We start from the raw sequence: 18,617 nt of genomic DNA on the forward strand, positions 1-18,617 counted from the left end.
GTTCTTTTTAAAGTACTCATCCGTCCAGAAGGACATCAGTAGGGTATAAGCGTGCAGCTTGGCATTATGCAGGTTTATATTTCTGCAGTGACTGCCATAGACCTCTGCCTGTTGAACGTATTGACCCTGTATGTGGTACAAATAATAATACTTTCATCTGCAATTCCAGTTTAATAAAGTGTGTGGGAAGGGGCTTGTTGCCAGACTGATGGCTCACACCTCCACAGCCTTTCCCACACTGTATTATTATTATTACTCATCTTCACTTACTTAGAGAAAATAGGTGCAGGTATGGGGAGCAAACACAGACTGACAGCTCTATGTGGGCTGGGTTTCTCTGGGTTTTCCATCTAAGCAGAAAATATAAGTTACTTTATGTATTTTTACTGTGGTTTTCTTTGTGCAGCAGTGTCACATCATTTTTCATACAAGCCATGCAGAGTGCAAAGTGCAAGAAACAGGCACAAACTGTTATTTTTTTTAGATGTTTGGGATCTGTTATCCAGAAACCCATTATCCAGATAGTTCTGAATTATAGGATATAGGATAGGCTGTCTCCCATAGATTCTATCTCATTCAAATAATCCGAAACGTTAAAGGGATCCTGTCATCGGAAAACATGTTTTTTTCAGAACGCATCAGTTAATAGTGCTCTTCCAGCATAATTCTGCACTGAAATCCATTTCTCAAAAGAGCAAACAGATTTTTTTATATTCAATTTTGAAATCTGACATGGGGCTAGACATTTTGTCAATTTCCCAGCTGCCCCTGGTCATGTGACTTGTGCCTGCACTTTAGCAGAGAAATGCTTTCTGGCAGGCTGCTGTTTTTCCTTCTCAATGTAACTGAATGTGTCTCAGTGAGACATGGGTTTTTACTATTGAGTGTTGTTCTTAGATCTACCAGGCAGCTGTTATCTTGTGTTAGGGAGCTGCTATCTGGTTACCTTCCCATTGTTCTTTTGTTTGGCTGCTGGGGGGGAAAAGGGAGGAGGGTGATATCACTCCAACTTGCAGTACAGCAGTAAAGTGTGATTGAACTTTATCAGAGCACAAGTCACATGACTTGAGAGGCGGAATTTCACACTAGTGGACTGTGATGATCTCTAACTTCACTCTTTGATAAATATACCCCTTAAGGCAGGGGTCCCCAACCTTTTTCACCCGTGAGCAACATTCAGATGTAAAATAGTTGGGGAGCAACACTAGCATGTAAGATGTTTCTGGGTGGTGCCAAATAAGGGCTATGATTGGCTATTGATAGCCCATATGTGCTTTGGCAGCCTACAGCAGGCTCCATTTGGAAGTATATCTGTTTTTTTTTTACAACCAAAACTTGCCTTCAAGCCTGAAATTCAAAAATAAGAACCTTCTTTGAGGCCACTGAGGCTGATGACGGCCCGTGCCTTCCCTACCTGCCCCTTAATTCAGCCGTGTAATTTACACGGTAACAAAAGCACAAGATGCGAAGGGGCCCTGTCCTGAATGTCTGCCCAGTGGTAGGCAGTAAGGGCATGTTTATCTTGCCTTAGCCAGTGCTGCGTGTTGCACCTTATACCAGATTTTTAATCCGATGTGAGCAAGGCTCCAGATGCAAATGGTTAGTGAATGAGCACAGAGAGGAGAGATTTTCACCCCTTATTAATTGCATGTGGGGCCTTTGTAAATAATGCTTTAGATAGTTGAATAGCTGCTTATGCATGGCACTTCTGAGAAAACATATACTTCACTGTTCAGAGACCTCCATTTAACTCCAAAAACAGTTTTACATCGTCGTCCTGAGAAAAGTGGTGATGTCACAAAACAAGAGCACAAACCTTGTCAGGAGTGAGATTATAGCAGTTGGCTGAATTTATGGATCCCTAGCCAGAAGCCGTTTCCTCTCAGAGCAGCATTGACCTTTGACTCTTCATTAAACACTCTGAGTGTTCAGAGCTTTTGGCCATAAATTCAGTCAATTGTATTTTCTCTTGGGGAACAGGCAGCCTTGCCCCTTATGACATCATCCCTGCAAAGAGATGTGTTTACTTGGCGTTGCCCTGATTACTCTCATTTTGAGTTTAAAAGAAATCTTTGGTACTACTTTTGGGGCAAGTAGTTTAAATGGGCAGTTTGCAGATGAAGTTTAAATGAAGTTTGCAGATATGCAAGCTACATTGAGGTTCACTTGAAAGGTAAATGGGATGCCCAGAGAGTTATAGCTTCCTTTGAACGGAAACATGCTGCTTTCATAACTTGGGCAAACACAGTGCAAGCACTAAAGTCTTAGTTCATCTGTGTCATCTAATGCAACGTGCTGCAACATGGAGTGCATTTTCCCAATGCATTATTAAATGGAAAACAAAGCCTGTTTAGACTGCGGCCTACCACATTTATCTCCGATTCTTACTGGTTATTACTCTAATGGGACAATGGTTTTATAAGATCATAGAACCCCTTGGTGACTTATTATATGCTTATATTTTATATATTTTATTATATTTTATATTAGGTGGGTACATCATTCACTATATATTTATGCCAGCTGTCATAGTTCTTAAAGAAAACTATGCCCCCAAATGAATACTTCAGCAACAGATTATTTCATATCAAGTGGCATATTAAATAATATCACCAAACTGGAATAAATATTTTAAGTAAATATTACCCTTTTACATCTCGTACCATTAACAACCATTTTGTGCTGACCTGTGTGCTGCCTCAGAGATCACCTGACCAGAAATACTGCAGCTCTAACTGTAACAGGAAGAAGTGTGGAAGCAAAAGACAGAACTTTGTCTGTTAATTGGCTCATGTGACCTAACAGGTTTGGTTTGTTTGTGAGCACCGTGGATCCCAGGATCCCAGGGGGGCTGCCCTTAGTTCTTAAAATTACAATTTTGTATTTAGGATTACCCAGTGACACATACTGCTAAACAAGTGTATAATTATGAAAATGTTTATATAATAAAAATTTATATGAAGCAGGGTTTATATATAGTATGTTGTATGCAATATTTTTTATATAGACCTGCATTGTTTGGGGGTATAGTTTTATCATTTTCCTTTAAGCTATAAGCAATTTCCCTAGACATATATATGTATGTATTACATGTATATGTGAAGAAGATGTATGTTTTTGAACAATAAACTACTGTACTTATTCTTAAATCCATTATATATAGGGGGCTAACAATTTCTTATGAACTGGAGACTTGCCAACAAACCATAGCCTATATAGAAAGAGCAATAAGATCTATGGGGTAAATAAAGGTCAGACTACATTCCCAAGACTACAAAAAAGAAAAAAAAAAAAAAAACCTGTGTGGTCATTGGAAGAAAACAAAGATGGCAAATAATTACTGCCTTTCAAAATGGACCACCATGTAGATAAAGTGCCTTTAAAACAAGGTTTATTTACAGGAACACTGTTTAAAAGTAGCCTTATGCGTTTAGTGCCTAAGAGGGCACTTCATCATAGATATCATCATATGAGTAATTGCCCTCTTATGCACAAAACACGTAAGGCTATTTTTTTAACTCTTGTTTTGTAAATAAATATTTAACTACGTGGTGGTCCGTTCTTAGCGCCAGACAGTATATTTTTCTACGCCTATGAATTGCAACTCTCTTTGCTGAAGGTTTGGGGCATGTGCACACGGACCCTCAAGAAATTTGGTTTCTCTCTATATTTCTTGGCAACCAAGGTGGTACATAGTTCCATAATAGTGGAGGTTATGCGTACCTGTCCGGTTTACCTTATTGCCTCTGAATGTGTATAATTCCAATATGAAAATCAGACCAGTTTCTGGATCAACATTATACTATTATTATCAGTAGGCATGTCATTTTGCACTTTCTAAAAAGCCATCCATACCTTTGTTTCAACTATCTCATGTATCTGCTGGTACAATTACATTAGGAGGAAGAATTCCACAACTTTACAGCTGCCTCTATAACGATGGATTTAATACAAAAGTATAAAAGGAAACAGGCAGTGACGTTGTATGGCTTAAATATTGAGAGAGGTGGACAGAAGTTCCTATCCCAGTCTCATATTCAAACCACTGCCTAGTTGCTAGGTTAAATAAGACCCTAGCAACCAGAAGAAGAACCAGAAGCTGCTGAACAAGAAGGTAGTTGAAAAACCTCAAAAAAAATTAGACCAAATGCAAATTGTCTCAGAATATCAATGTGTCCATCATACTAAAAGTTAATTTAAATGTGAACTACCCCTCTAAGTCTAGAAAAATAAAGGTTTGGTGTTATGTAGAACTGACTAGAGAAATTTCCGATGATTCTTAACTTTGTAACCATGGCAGCATCACAACAGGTTTCATAAAAGTTTGTCTATTTAATGGAGAAAGTTGGACATCTCTGCAATCAGCTCTGGTACTTGCTACAGACAGTAGTTGCCTTTTAATGCTCACTCAATACTTGGCAGTTTGTGGATATTGCAAGGAATTGGCTATAACAATGTCTAATTTAATTCATTATGCACAAAGCGGAGGTTATTTCTTTCATGCAGCTGTACAATCCGGCGAGTGCAGCGCAACACATCAAACTGATTTCACTTCATGCAGTCGTCTAATTATGTTTCTCTGACCACTGCCATGGATGACTATTAAAAGTGCTTTTCCTCCTTATATTCTTATAGATCAATTTATTGTTCCCTAACCATAAAGAATATGGGGGGGGGGAGATTTAGCTGTTAAAATTTAGATAGGAGGATTTATGAATTCCCTTTAACAATATACAGCTAAATGATGCCATAGCACAAGATATTAACTGCTGTACAAACTGTGTTGTGAGTTGCATGCTGTTTGTGCCAGTTTCAAATCATCAAGTTATTTAACTGTGAGGATTTAAAAATATTTTGAGTTTTTGTCTTTACCACTAAATTAAAACAAAATTAAGAGGCTGGCAGTAAAAAGAAAAGAAGTCAACATAGAAACCTTAGGGGTGGCATTGTGTGAAGTAGTAGTGGCTGGAGTCAACAGAGGCTCGGTGGAGGTTGCCTTGCACATTGGCAGCCCCAAGGTTTTAGACTTGACTTCTCTTTTAAAGCTAAATCTTTCTTACCATAATTTGTATGTAATATAGAAAGTCAGGTTGAAAAACACATCCAAGATAGAAAGTCAGGTTGAAAAACACATCCATCTATATAAACCCTGCCTAACAGCTAGCTGATCCAGATGAAGGAAAAAACCAGTTTGAAGCCTCTCCAATTTGCCTCAGAGGGGGAAGAAAATCCTTCCTGACTCCAAAATGGCAATCGGACTAGTCCTTGGATCAACTTATACTATGAGCTATCTTCCATAACCCTGTATTCCCTCACTTGCTAAAAAGCCATCCAGCCCCTTTTTAAAGCCATCTAATCCAGGGGTGCCCAAAAAGTAGATCGGGATCTACCAGTAGACCTTTAGCTGGTGATCAGTAGATCTCAAGACACTGTCAACAAACAGCTTGTCTAAATCATCCTCTTATATCATGCTTTTCATTTAGATATTTATTCTGTTACGGTTACATAAGAAATAGTTGTTTCTTAAATGTATCAATATAAATGCTATCAATATCACATTTAAATAACATTTTCCATGGAACAGAATGCTAACAATGCTATCATGGATGTAGATCATAATGGGACAACATCACTCAAAGTAGACCTCACATTAGTAAAGTATGGGCACTCCTGATCTAATGTATCAGCTAGCACAACTGATTCAGGGAGAGAATTCCACAATGTTAGCTCTCATACTGTAAAAACCCTTTCCGAATATTTCAACAGAACCTCCTTTATTCTAATCAGAATGAGTGCACCCTTGTCAGCTGGAAGGACCTACTGGTAAATAAAACATTAGAGAGGTTATTATATGATCCCCTTATATGTTTATATATAGTTATTATATCCCCCCTTAAGTGCCTCTTCTCCAGCGTGAACAACCACAACCTGGCCAGTCTTTCTTCAAACAACTTTGTAATATATCAATAAAAATATGCAGACTTTTCATGATTTTCAATGGTTTTGAACATTCCCTAAGCCTAGCCCCCTGCTCTCCTGCTGATCTGTCTGACTACTTTGCTGAGATGGCTGACTACTGTTACTTTGTATCAACAGCCATCTGTCCTTAGACTGCATCCTCCAAACCCCACAATTCCCTGCACACGTGATTTCAATAAGAAAAGGAACATCACAGTGCAATGCATTGTGGGTTATGTAGTTCCTGCATGCTGTCTGTAAACTGTGGAGACGTTGTTACAATTTGTCAGTGTTTAGTCCCTCCTTCCCTGCCAGGATTTCAAATGATGCAGAAAGAAAAGAACTATTAAACAGCTGGATTTCAGCATAGAAAATGGCATTTATTCATACTTTTGAAGAAACAGGTAACTGGGATGGGTATATTAGGGGTTTCTGTGTTAGGTGGCCCTCTTTATCAAATTTTGGTTTGGAAGCCGGAGTATGCAGCCTACATACAGAGAATCCATATATAAAAATTACCTAATTACTTTCTTGTGCATCAGACTGCTATTCAGGAATCTGCAAATGAAGAGCATTTAGATCCCACTCACCTGCAATTTTGCACAATTGAGAATTAGAATTTAGACAAATGGACTATTGAAGAGCTGTAAGCATAATGGATACTATAATATAGCTCTTGTTGATCCGACTTTAATTTGAGGTATTTTTTTTGCTCTAAAGAAGGTGTTATCACTATCAACTTAAGCATTCAATATGTATAGAATATTATTAATTTTAGCATCCTATCTTTTTTTTATTTGCACTAAATCTCCGATTTGGTTTGGGAATCAGCTGAAGCCAAGTGTTTTTAAGCAGGCTTCACATTTGGCCAAATTCAAGATTGGCTGAACCTAATCCAAAACCTACATAAAGCCCCCTATTTCCTCAATTTGCACCACCAATTATCTGAGTTCAAATACGGTTTGGTATTTGTGGATTTGCTGAACTAGTGAGCATTCTAAAGCATAAAAAGTTCATTATGTGCTTTCTCAACCTAACCATACCGGAACCAGCCAATTAGAGCAGGTGAAATCTGTCAGTGACTCACGGCATCAGTGTGTTGTTTGTAGTCCATTACTGGACTGAAACAGCTGCAACTGTACGAAACTATAAGACTTATTCTGATACAGGTTAATTAAAAATGGCTTCTACAGTTCATTTTTATTCTACTAGCAACTGTTTTCCTTTAATGCATTGGAGACAAATTGCATTGTTACTGAGCAGATGCGTTGTGTATCCTAATCTGTTGCAGCTGCAGTTATTTTGCAGTGTGAGAATTATACTACTTGTGTGACCAATCTTGCCTGAACACAGCCGCTAGGCTAGAGCATGTTGTACTGTATGAATATGGTACTTCTCATCCTCAGTGAGTGAGAGAACAGAAATTCAATTTGTAAAGGCTCTGTGCTGAGACAAGATAAAATGACTTTTATAAAGTATGAACACAAACATGCCGGTTACATATCAGTTACCACCCTTTAGGGGTGCAGCTACTTTGGGAGAGTTCTCCCACCCTTGGTGCTATCATTTCACCATTGACAAAAATATGACTTACAAAGCATTTGGCCTAAAGAAAAAATATGAATGTTAAATGTGACCTACATCAGTAGAATACGTGCAGTGTTATTGTCCTTCATGTAACCGTATCATCTAATATTGACATTGTATCTTATTGTATTAACAAACTATAGAACTACTGCTGAAGTGGCAGATCTTTTCTAAACCTTGTTCTAACAAATAGCATGTCAACATGCCAAAATTTAGAATTCCAATCTTTCAGTATGACCATGAGTCAAGCCGCAGCCTGCCCATGACTGCCTTTAATTTCCCACTGGTTAAATGGTGAGGAAAGCCCTGTAGTCTTCTGGAGAATTCTGCTTCAGTGGGAAAATTAAACTACCTTAAGTGACTATATCTAGTCAAAATCTAATGTGATCACTTGATTGCTCAAACCAACAAGGCTTGCCACTCGTGTTGCCATGTGCAAGGGATATCTAGGCAACACGTATGCCAGCTACTGTTCTTCTCTGCAGTATTTTCTGGTTTCAGAGTTGGCAGCAGACCCCTTGACTACAGTGGGAGTTGTAGGTAGCCATTGTAAGTCTTTATTACCTGCTATCTCAGTATAGTTTGCACAGCAGATCTTTCCTAAGCTTTGGGCCAGAGGTGTTGGTGGCCTACTGGAGAGCTAACCAATGTGTGGGCGACTAGTCTCAATATATGTGATAAGAACAGCTCTTGCCTAAGCGTTGTGGCATTGGGATAGAGTCAAAAAACTTCAATAGGGTCTAGCTATTGTTATATAGTTATATAGTTTTATGCGTAATAGATCTTGCCAGATTAACTTAATTTCTTTTTACGAGAATGTAAGTAGAGACCTCGATTCTGGGATGGCAGTGGATGTGATTTACTTAGACTTTGCTAAAGCATTTGATACAGTGCCACACAAAAGGTTACTGGTTAAATTAAGGAATGTTGGCCTGGAACATAGTATTTGTACCTGGATAGCGAACTGGCTAAAAGATAGACTACAAAGAGTGGTGGTAAATGGAACATTTTCTAATTGGACCAGTGTTGTTAGTGGAGTACCGCAGGGCTCTGTACTAGGTCCCTTGCTTTTCAACTTGTTTATTAATGACCTGGAGGTGGGCATTGAAAGTACTGTTTCTATTTTTGCAGATGATACTAAATTGTGCAGAACTATAGGTTCCATGCAGGATGCTGCCACTTTGCAAAGTGATCTGTCTAAACTGGAAAACTGGGCAGCAAACTGGAAAATGAGGTTCAATGTTGATAAATGCAAGGTTATGCACTTTGGCAAAAATAATATAAATGCAAGTTATACACTAAATGGCAATGTGTTGGGAGTTTCCTTAAATGAAAAGGATCTAGGGGTCTTTGTAGATAACACGTTGTCTAATTCTGGGCAGTGTCATTCTGTGGCTACTAAAGCAAATAAAGTTCTGTCTTGCATAAAAAAGGGCATTAACTCAAGGGATGAAAACATAATTATGCCTCTTTATAGGTCCCTGGTAAGGCCTCATCTGGAGTATGCAGTTCAGTTTTGGACTCCAGTCCTTAAGAGGGATATAAATGAGCTGGAGAGAGTGCAGAGACGTGCAACTAAATTGGTTAGAGGGACGGAAGACTTAAATTATGAGGGTAGACTGTCAAGGTTGGGGTTGTTTTCTCTGGAAAAAAGGCGCTTGCGAGGGGACATGATTACACTTTACAAGTACATTAGAGGACATTATAGACAAATGGCAGGGGACCTTTTTACCCATAAAGTGGATCACCGTACCAGAGGCCACCCCTTTAGACTAGAAGAAAAGAACTTTCATTTGAAGCAACGTAGAGGGTTCTTCACAGTCAGGACAGTGAGGTTGTGGAATGCACTGCCGGGTGATGTTGTGATGGCTGATTCAGTTAATGCCTTTAAGAATGGCTTGGATGATTTTTTGGACAGACATAATATTAAAGGCTATTGTGATACTAAACTCTATAGTTAATATAGGTATGGGTATATAGAATTTTAATTAAAAGTAGGGAGGGGTGTGTGTAGGGATGCTGGGTTTTCATTTGGAGGGGTTGAACTTGATGGACTTTGTCTTTTTTCAACCCAATTTAACTATGTAACTATGTAACTGATGGGTCTGTGTGGCCAACTTTAGACTTCTGTCTAGTCCTGTAGTCTACTGCTGGGTTATAAAAAAATGATTCTTATTATTATTTGCTGATGGCTGTATTTAATAAAAAAAAAAGATCAGGAATGTGTTATTCTTATTTTATGGTAGCTATTTTATACAGTCCAGAATATTTTGAACTATTAGAAAATAGAAGAACTTTCAGATTTATTAATGTTCTTCCCGCTTTATTTTCACAGTAGGTGATGATCGTTCGGAATTAATCCCGGCATCAGCTGTCATCTGTGTCTTTTCTGCCAAATGAGATGCGGTGGCACTTACACAGTATGTAAGTATTGTCACTTTGGGACGTTTCTCTTTTTTAGTCTCACATGTAGTTTTTAATTGTATCAATATCCTCTCTTTACAAATGACCGCTCTAAAATACATTATCACATGTTCAAAATCCGCAAATCCGCCATTGCCCAGAACAGACTTTTGATAACATTAATGTGTTAATGTAAGGGATTATCCCTCCTTTCCTTCTATGTTTCGAGTATTATAAAACAAATAGAAATTTCGCAACTAAAACTCCCAGATTCCCATTTAGTGAATTCTGGAAGTTTCAGTTCTCTACATTAACTGCTTTAGAACAAGCTGCATAGCCCTTGGTTTATTGTGACAGAAAAGCATCGGAGAGAAAATGCAGACTTTTTGAGTAAAGGTGGACATACACGGAGAGATCCGCTCGTTTGGCAATGTCGCCAAACAAGCGGATCTCTCCCCGATATGCCCACCTTGAGGATCGGATCCTAACGGTGGCTTTACGGGCGGTCGGATCAGATGCATCAGATGCGGCTGCGATCCGACGGGATTTTTAGTCCCATCCGATTTTGATCTGGTTAACTTTCGGCCAGATCTCGATCGGAGAAGCCCGTCGGGGGGCCCCATACACGGGCAGATAAAAGCTGCAGACAGACTGAGTCGGCAGCTTATTGGCCCGTGTATGGGGCCCCCTGACGGGCTTCTCCGATTAGTTTAGTTTGACTTTTTAATGTTTTTAACTTCTACTTTATGCCTCTGATCTGGCTTTTAATATCTGTGTACAGTCTGGAATTTCTGATTTATACATAAAAAGTGCTATCAGCATGAAGGACACTCATGGGACTTAATGTATGTGCAAAAAATGTAATGCTATAGTTTTTTTGAGAAAGGTCCTCTGTGTAGAACCTAAATGTTGAGTTATACCACTAAATTCTTTGCACATACATAAAGTCCCATGAATGCTCCTCATACTTATTGCTTATGTTATGTCATTTGGAGATTTCAAGGCTATGGGCACACAGGTTGAATGCTTCAGCTGCTGTCAGCCTGCATATTTTTGCAGGCTGAGAGAAGTGGATCTGCTCCCTGCCCCTGCTCCATTGATTTGAATCCGACAAGCCTGCGTCTGCACACACACACAGCGGAGAAGACATTTCCAGGCTGACCCCCTCTCCTCTCTGTTCACAGGCTGGTTGGATTCAAACCAATGGAGCAGATCCACTTCTCTTAGCCTGCAAAAATATGACAACAGCTGGAGACTTCAGCCTAAAGGTCATTCTGACCAGTTTCTAAACTACATGAAAGTTCTGTTATGTATTCAGTTCAGTGATAACTAGTAATTTATGACTTCACTTGTACTGATGTACAACCCTACCTAGCGTTTGATTTAGGGGGTCACCAGTATTGTCCAACCAATATCTCTTCAACTGCTGTTGGCCTGTTACACCCAGGGGCCCCTAAACTTTATAGCCAAGCTTGCGCTTGATGTTATAATTTAACAACTGGGGCTATATTGGCCCACTATATCTACCCTTCACCCTAATTATGACTGTTGTGCTGTGAGGCTTTTTACTGATGCAAGTAAATCAAATATTGTAATGCTGAGAACTAGATTTAATTATAAATGAATTGCAATTATAGTAAGGGAGTGCAAATAGAATCCGTGTATATATCGCCTGCAGAATGAAAGCACCTCACTGGGAGCATGTTCAGAGGAGGCTTTACATTTAATAAATGGTATGTGGTTTGGATCCATGCACCTTTGCCATTTGTCTTTATTATTTATTTTAACTGTTTGTCTTTATACATTCAATCCTATCCACATTGAAAAAATACACATCCATTTATATACATTCAGTATTTTAGTAATGGAATGGAAAAGCCCAGTTGCAAGAAAAATTACCTTTGCAGCCAAAAAGTAAATTGATTGTGGGACTAGTTTATTTTAATAGAACAAGAGGTAGACTGGGGGATTTCCCAAACCACGGGTGAAATTCATTAAGTCTCATTAACGGATACCTATATGTTTTTAATGCTAACTTGGTAAAAAATTTTTTTTGAGTTTCACCCGTGGTTTGGGAAATCCCCCGTCTACCTCTTGTTCTACTGATCTTTATTGAATTTGGCTGGGTTGTAGTCCAGTCAGAGACAACCACATGGGTAATCTAACCGTCAGACATGTAAGTGTCTTCAACTAAACTGATACTAGTTTATTTTAGGCACTCTCTTATTTATTTGCAGTTCTGAAATTCACGCCACTACAAAGTTGCTAGAAAGAGTGACTTTTACAAACAAACTGCAGTTTAAAGGGGTGGTTCACCTTTATGTTAAGGTTTAGTATGTTATAGAATGGATAATTCTAAACAACTTTTCAGTTGGTCTTCATTTTGAGTTTTCTATAGTTTTCGATCATTTGTCTTCTTCTTCTTACTCTTTCTAGCTTTTAAATGGGGTTCACTGACCCCATCTAAAAAACAAATGCTCTGTAAGGCTGCAAAAATGGGATACGTGGTTGGAGAAACTCTCTATACTTTGCAGTGACTGAATGTGGAGTTTGCTTGGTCCCTTTACTTTACCTCAATGCTAAACTCCATCTGTAAGGTTTTTGGCCACTTCTATAAAGAGGCTCCTTCTCCCACACAACCTTCCCACTCCGTGTATCCTTACTTATTCCAACCAGCACCAAATGTGTGTTTGGCAGGGAATGCACCCAAGGCAGTTATATTTAACACCAGATTTTGGTGGCTTGAAAAATTAATAATGAAGTTTGTGAGATCCGATTATCTTACCCGATAAAATTTTTTTTTCTTTTTTGCAAATAAAGGCTATCTGGAAAAATGTCTGTGGTTGTGAGAATATATATAAAAGTTACATAGGCACAGAAAAATGTGAAGCCTGAGAAGAGAATAACTTTGGATTATTACTTCATCTGTCTTCTCTTATGGAAGGCTGCTGTGAAACAAAACACTTCCAGTCTGTGCAAGATTTGTATTCACATATGGGATCTGTTATCCAGAATGCTTGGAGTTTTCTACAAATGTGGTGATCTTTCCATAATGTGGTGCATCATGCCTTAAAGCTACTAAAAAGCTTTAAACATTAATCCTTTACCTGTTGGCGTGTGTCACTAAGCATTATATCCACATGTGACCCTTTTTAACCTTGTGGTGCCAAAAGGATATGCCACTCTTTAAAGACAATGACTTATGTTCTATACATACAGTAAAATAGATATGTGCTGGAAGTGAATGAAACAGCTGGAAGAAGGTTCATGTCCTATAAAGCTTACACTCTATGGGGGAGGCGTTTGGGGGAGAAGAGGAGCAAAAGGTTAGCACAAGCTATGTATGAGTAGTGGTCCTTAAGAGCTTTACTGGTTGTACATTGAGAAATTCCCTTTGTATTTCAGATGCCTAATGCCTTGAAGAACAAATTGGAATGTGGGGAAGCCTCGGTGCACCTTAAGAGCCCCTGCTTCTGATTCTTGGTGGTAAGTAAGGCATTCCTGATGATCATATATCTGTTCTCCAGAAAGCTCAGAAATATGGTGTCTTAAAGACAGTGCTGTCACAGTGCAGCCCATTTGTGTGTCAGGCATCACATTTTGGCAGTTGATAGAGACAAAGTTTATATCCCCTTGGGTTATCGTTGGCACCAGCCATCCATTTATTCTTTTATTTATTTTATAGTCCCACTTTTTGGAATATTTGTCACAGCTAATTACTTTTTTTTACCCAGGCAACTGATTCCACAGATCAAAACAGACTCACAGCGTAATGCAACGCCTTCCTTACCGTGTTTTGTTGTAAAGTGATGCATTCTGGGACCTGATGTTCCATTACTTTCCATAGAATCTGATCAGAACCCATTATAGAAAGGATCGGGATTTCAAGTCCCAGAATCCATCACTTCACAGTGGAACACGATGAGGGGGGGGGGGGTTGCATTACACTGTGAGCCTAAGGGGGTGAGGAACTGGTCCCAGCACACACACTGTCAAACTAACATGGTTTCCATTCAATTTATGGATTCGTATGCCAGTTTAAAAAAAATAAATTTACTTCTGGAAGTTCAGAAAGAGTTTAGCAGTTTTCATAAATAGTAAATGAGCTCATGTCAAAAAGTGGGGTATATTTACCAACTTTACAGAAAGATACAATCCTTCTGCATATTTGCACTGTAACTAGAATGTACAAAAATTAATCATATTCTTTTTAACAATATAATTCTTATATATCTTAAGCAATCAGCCCAGAGGGCAAAACTTGCACTTTTCCACGCAACAGGGTGTGTCAGTTCTATGGAACAAGACAAGGCCTAACAAATTTTGAATTGATTCAGCTCAAAATCTTTTTTTTTTTCTCTCTTTTTATTCTTTTTTTAAAACCAGATAATACATTATTTGTGTTATTATGTTGATGGAAATAATGCCATTGTCCCCATAGTTAGTATTCATTTCTGTATGCTTGTTACTGAGGAACGGGTTACCAGCAACTACGTTTAAAGCTATACCGATACATTCTTATAAAATTCATAGGAAAGCATCAGTATTACTGTAAGAGTTTGGGCATCTACTTTTTTCTGTTTAAAAATGTCCTGAAGAGCCCCTGGCCCAGCATTGCTTACATCAGTTGACACTGTGATACAGATTTGGGTCCTGTTCAGTCAGTCCCTCTGGGCTGGAGCAGGTGTAAACAGGCTTTTGCAGAATTATTTTGGAATTCCCTTTTAATATCCCGGTTTTTGTAAGAAGATCAAAAAAGTACAGCCAATGAAAGATTAAACGTCGTTTTGGCATTTTGTTTAAAAATAGTTCCCTTCAGGAATAAAGCTTTGTGGGTACATTCTGTAAGCGGAGAAAACAAATCTGAGAGCAACTACACTATAAGGAAAAGTTGGTGAGGGGAACCCAACCTTTCTTTGCTTATGAAAAATACTTAATTGAGCAGCTTTGTAGATTTTCTGCCGAGTTGGTTACTAAGCAATTTTTGCAGGTCTCGGGTTGAAAAGCACTTGGACAGAGTAATAGGACTTCTTTCTTTTAATGTGTGTCAATGTTTCCTGTTTTTTTTGTTTTTAATCCAAAAATCAGAACAGCAAAAATGCCTTCAACCCTTCAGTTATATGTTGCTACTAAATTTGAATACTAATTTATCTACCATGGCAGGATATTCCATATATGTGTTTTTAAGCAGACATAAAACCTACTATATATACTATCCCCTTTGTATTTAGATGAGCTGGTACAAATGTATGATAATATTTATGTTGGAGGGTTTTCTTAGCCACTGTAAAGTTTAATGGCTTCTTCAGAGTCTGTGGGGTATATTTATCAAAGAGTGATGTTAATAGTGAAGTTCCGCCACTAGAGTGAAATTCCACCACTTCCCATTCATTTCTATGGGGTTTTTAAAGGCGTAATTATCAAAGGGTGAAAATTCACTTTCATCCATTAAAAATATGCCTTTCAAAATCCCATAGAAATTAATGGAGAGCTGCAGAATTTCACTCTAGAGGCGGAACTTCACTCTTTGATAAATTTACCCCTAAATCCTTTAATCTCGTAGTGTTTCTTTATGCTATGGGACCTGTTATCCAAAATGCTCAGAACATGGAGTTTTCCAGATAACAACAATTCCCATAATTTGGATCTTCATACCTTAAGTCTACTAGAAAATCATGTAAACATTAAATAAACCCAATAGGCTGGTTTTGCTTCAAATAAGGATTAATCATATCATAGTTTGGATCAAGTACAAAGTACAGAGAAAAAGGAAATCATTTTTTGAAAATTTGGCTTATTTGGATAAAATGGAGTCTATGGGAGACAGACTTTTCGTAATTTGGAGCTTTCTGGATAACAGGTTTCCAGATAACTGATCACATGCCTCTTCTCAAAATCTTGCTTGCAAATGTGTATTGTTTATTGAAATGTACACCAAAGATTTAGCCAAATTCTCAACCAAATTGGGTATTTTGAACGGATATACAAATATTGTGTGCTTATAACCTGATATAGACAAAGAAATGTCACACAGTTCTCCCACTTACATCCCTGGGATGTGCCACATGGCAGTCCATTCCTTCTCATAGCAATAACTTGTGTTTATGCTGGTTATCATTAGGTACCTTTAAAAAAGAAGGAAAGGCTTCGTGCACTTCTGGGTGCCATATGTTAGGCACCCAAGTGATTGTAGTTACGTAACTGAAACCCCAGGCCGGTGCTCCTATCAGCAGAAAACTGCACCGGCCCAGGGTTATACCAGTGAGCACCACGGAGCGATCTTCTTTCGTCTTCCTCTTTCTTTGCGAAGCTGCGCATGCGAAGTAGAACGAAAAGCTGAACTTTAACTAAAAAGTCATCTATTTCGTTCAACTGCGTATGCGTCTGCCCTGGGAAATTTGAAGAAAGAAGAAGCTGGAAGAAGATTGCTCCATGGTGCTCACTGGTATAACCCCGGGCCTGGTGCAGTTTTCTGCTGATAGGAGCACCGACCTGGGGTTTCAGGTAAGTGCACAAAGACTTTCTTTCTCCATTACACTGTTGGTAGAGTATGCGTTTACGTTCTATGAAATTCTGATTCAGAAATAAAAGAGAACAGCAGGGAGGGTAATAGCTAATTCTCTCAGCACAAGCTAAGGTTACCGTATCATGCTTTTAATGCTAGACATATATGGATTTATTATGGTTCTTGATACGGTCATACAGACCAGTTACATTTTCCATTGATTTAGCATCTCTAGAACTACTTAGCTGATGGATTAATTGGGTTTATGAGGAAAGAGCTGGGTTGGGTAAAATGATTCAGTGGCACAGTCTAGTTGGAACACTGCACATTACAGGTTAATGTTTTTAAGTTCCCCCTGTCAATTTTGAGACATCGTTGGGGATAACATGTATATTTTTCGTGTATGCTCAGTGGGTTTTACTAGTCATTCTCCCAACAGAGAGCCTGCCTTAACGCCTGATCCAGTTATTCCTAGGTTAGATTTCGCCTTCTGCCTGTGAAATGTGTAAACAGGATAATCCCAAAATAAAGTTCCTGTGACTCATGGAGGGAACATAATGGATATAATTGTACATTACTTTTTGGAAAGCTTTGGTTATGTAAACTAACCATGCTAGGGCTGCATTTTGCTAGAATTTCCTCTTAAAATAAACATATTAAGAAGGGAAGGGGTGGGCCTCATCAATTTTCTTTTATAGATATAACTGTAAAATGGCTATAAGAATGTAGTCTCACCTGAACAGTGAATTGCTCATGAATGATGAATGAGCCATCCATTATAATAATGTGTGTTCTAACTCAAGGCTTCAGAATTCTTCCAGTGTAATGGACTTTTACCTTGTGTGCAAGTTTACTGGTGCCCAATCAGAATCTCTTATACACGATGCTTGGTAAATATAAAGTGGTAATACTAATTAATACATAAATATGCACTGGCACACACATTTTTCCCTAGTTTAAACTCCTCTCATCCAGTCACCTGTAGTTACAACCCACCATTACTCCCAGCCAATGAATAGAAGTAGCACCTGAAATCCTGAGAAACAGTTGGAGCAGGGAGCAGGATCCTGGACAGACTGAGGGAGGAGCTGGTGTGACCAAGATTTACCTGGATCTCTTCAGATCTTGATTGGCCTCTGTAGTAAAGGGATACAAATCAACAAGCACTTGTGATTGGGGGGTGAACAATTTTGAATAGTTTGTCTCTGACTCTAGAGCTTCTAATACAGTAGAACCCCCATTTTACGTTTTTCAGGGGAACATAAAAATATGATGTAAAATCCAGGAAAATTTAAAATCAGGGAAATGTATCATGCATAATATATAGGTGGGACCACAAAACAAAAATTTAAAATGAGGGGAAACTTAAAATCAAGGGAATGTAAAATGGGGGTTCTACTGTATGTGCCTATAGCTATTATTTAAAGTATAAAAAACATTGAGTATATAACTTTGCTGCTTCACTCATTTGAATGAAACGGCAGGGGGGCAAGTCTATATATATATATATATATATATATATATATATATATATATATATATATAATACACAAAAGCCATGAATATCCTGTAAATTATATCCTTATAAACGGTGAGTAGTGATGTCATCAGTTATAAACGGTGAGTAGTGATGTCATTTCTGTCACATGACTCACTAAAATTTGTGTATTATAATAAATAAAGTACCCCCAGTTGTAAAATATGAGGATATTAGAAGTTACCTCGGAGTTCCATGACCTGTATAAAAACACTCGGGCTTCGGCCTCGTGTTTTTATATGGTCATGAAACTCCTCGGTAACTTATAATATCCTTATATTTTACAAGAGGGGGTACTTTATTCACTATATATATATATATATATATATATATATATATATATATATATATTATGTGTTACTGAGAAGTTCCACAAGTGTTTTTATACAGGTCATGGAACACCGAGGTGACTTCTTATATCCTCATTTTGAAACAGGGTGTACTTTATTTATTATAATGCACAAGTTTCAGTGATTCATGTGACAGAAATGACATCATAAGCTCCGATTATAACCGATGACATCACTAAGCACCATTTATAAGGATATAATTCGCAGGATACCCATGGCTCTAGTATATTATAAGGCTATCATTTACAGGATATTTATGGTTTTTGTGTATTATATA

The 18,617-nt window shown here is 38.2% G+C and overlaps 1 protein-coding gene across 6 annotated transcripts in view; it reads left to right on the top strand.

Moving 5' to 3' along the window:
* Nucleotides 1–18,617, top strand: part of fam110b.L (family with sequence similarity 110 member B L homeolog) — a 116,164-nt gene that overhangs the window by 75,285 nt on the left and 22,262 nt on the right. For 3 of the 6 annotated variants that reach the window (XM_018268014.2, XM_018268018.2, XM_041566431.1), the window contains 2 exons: nt 9,881–9,969; nt 13,354–13,434. The gene's annotated coding sequence lies outside the window, so the exon portion shown is untranslated. Of the gene's footprint in view, nt 1–9,880; nt 9,970–11,132; nt 11,217–13,353; nt 13,435–18,617 lie in introns of all 6 variants that reach the window. The other 3 variants (XM_041566430.1, XM_041566432.1, XM_018268017.2) reach the window with 2 other exon arrangements.

Source organism: Xenopus laevis, chromosome 6L, assembly GCF_017654675.1.
Source record: "Xenopus laevis strain J_2021 chromosome 6L, Xenopus_laevis_v10.1, whole genome shotgun sequence".
Taxonomy (NCBI): Eukaryota; Metazoa; Chordata; class Amphibia; order Anura; family Pipidae; genus Xenopus; species Xenopus laevis.